The following is a 1,941-nucleotide window of genomic DNA, read 5'->3' on the forward strand; positions in this document are numbered from 1 at the left end:
GCACCAACGCCAACCGTACCCCACCCGATCCCACCAGACCCCGCTCCTTGTTTTTTTTCTTTGTTTTCTTTTTTTTGCGTCTTGTCCCAACTGCTGACAGTAAAAGTAATTGTCTGGTCGGTATGTCTCGGCAACGAGTACGCGCTGGTGTACTACTATACTCGCGGGGGGCAGCCAGTTAGTTGGAGCCCGCACCCTGCGCAGTCAGACCACCAAACAGCAAGGCCTCCTGCCAGACACTCGCGGACACCTCGAGTGTACAGTGAAGAGTGTAGTCCCGTGGCGGGCGGGGGCGTGCCGTGAGCCGGGCTCGCGTCGTCTGGCGGGGCCTGGCGGGGCCTGGCGGAGCGCTGCGCGCGGCGGGCGGGGCTGGGGCCGGACCGCGCCAAGAATACATAAATGTGAATAGATTGACGCGGCGTCGCGCGGTGGCTGCGCGGCGGCGGGCGACACGTCCGTGGGCGCGGTGCGGTGCGGTGCGGTGGGGGGAATGAAGTTTCTGGTCCTCCTTTGAGGAGGACGACAGCGGTCGGGACCAGCAGCCGCGCAGAGAAAACAAAATGTTTTGATTGGTCGCTCCCAGAGGCGGGGGCGAGGGGGAGGGGCGCAGCTCGTGCAGTCGCCCGCCTCTGTGTCCGCCCCGGGGTGGTGCGGGCGCGAGTGCGGCCGGGCCGGCGCGAAGCGGGCCGGGGCGGGGCGGCCAGCCTGAAATCTAATTACAGCAGTGGTGATGTTTTGGGCTGCAGCGTAGAGAGGCGGGGCGCCGGCGCGAGGGGGTTGGAGGGGTGGGCGAGGAGGAGGAGGAGGGGTGGGCGAGGAGGAGGAGGAGGGGTTGCTGCATGCGCCCTCGCTTTGACCCGTTTTGCCCCCTCACGTCTCTCCCCGCCTCTCTCCCCACCCCGCCCCGGCCCCGGAGGCCGCCGAGCGTTCACTTGATAGCGCCGGCGCTCTGAAATTAGGTCAGCTTAACGTCGTTTCGTACGTGAATTGAATACCCGGGCGCTCGTTATCGCGTAGGTGACGGCGCGGTCCCCCTGCTACCCGGCCACGCCCCGCGCCCGCCCTAGCCCCGGGGGGCTGTTAACGGCGGGGCGGGGCGGGGCGGGGAAGGATGGGGGCCCTGCGATGCGGTCGCCCCCGACATCGGCAGCCCCAGTACAGGTGACGGTGTGCGCTGGACGTGGACGTGCGTCGCACTGCGCCGACATGCCGCATGTCCTCGCCTCCCCTTCACAGTGGTGGTATTGGTGGTGGTACAGTGGTGGTAGTGGTGGTGGTGGTGGTGGTGGTGGTGGTGGTGGTGGTGCTGCTGCTGCTGCTGCTGCTGCTGCTGCTGCTGCTGCTGCTGCTGCTGCTGCTGCTGCTGCTCCCACTCCCCTCTCTTCCCTTCCCCTCGCCACGCGCCACTCAGAAATAGCAGTCCTGGCCGCCCGGCGCGCGTGCTGCCTCTGCCCGTGCCGCCGTATCCCGGGGAGCGCCAGGAAGAGAGAACGAGGGGGGGGGGGGCTGAGTTTATTGGCGTTTCAGCAGAGGCGCACGAGACACGGGCGGCGCGCGCTACAGTTTACACCAACGACGCCACCGCCGCCGACTGAAGTCACTGAAGTTGTGTGTACGATTCGGTCGTTCAAATAGACTAACTCGTACGTACTAAAACAAAAGCCTCTCAAGCGACTCAAAATAATGGTGATAATCCCACAAGTATTACGAGCTGAGAGTAAAATCTATTTCCTTGCCCTGACGTTCGTGTTATAAATTTCCTCGAGGATGAAGGCCTTATACTCTCAGCCATCGCGGGTGTGCCATGGCGTCATCGTCGTCGTCTGCTCGGCACAACTTTGGCGGGGAGCGGCGGAGCGGCGCAGACAGTTCGGCGGAGCGACGGGGCGTGGGCGTGCATGGCATCAGGGTGTCGTCTGAGGGGAAAGTGTGGCGGGGGGG

This window comes from Frankliniella occidentalis, unplaced genomic scaffold (assembly GCF_000697945.3).
Source record: "Frankliniella occidentalis isolate FOCC.00 unplaced genomic scaffold, Focc_3.1 Scaffold3, whole genome shotgun sequence".
Classification (NCBI taxonomy): domain Eukaryota; kingdom Metazoa; phylum Arthropoda; class Insecta; order Thysanoptera; family Thripidae; genus Frankliniella; species Frankliniella occidentalis.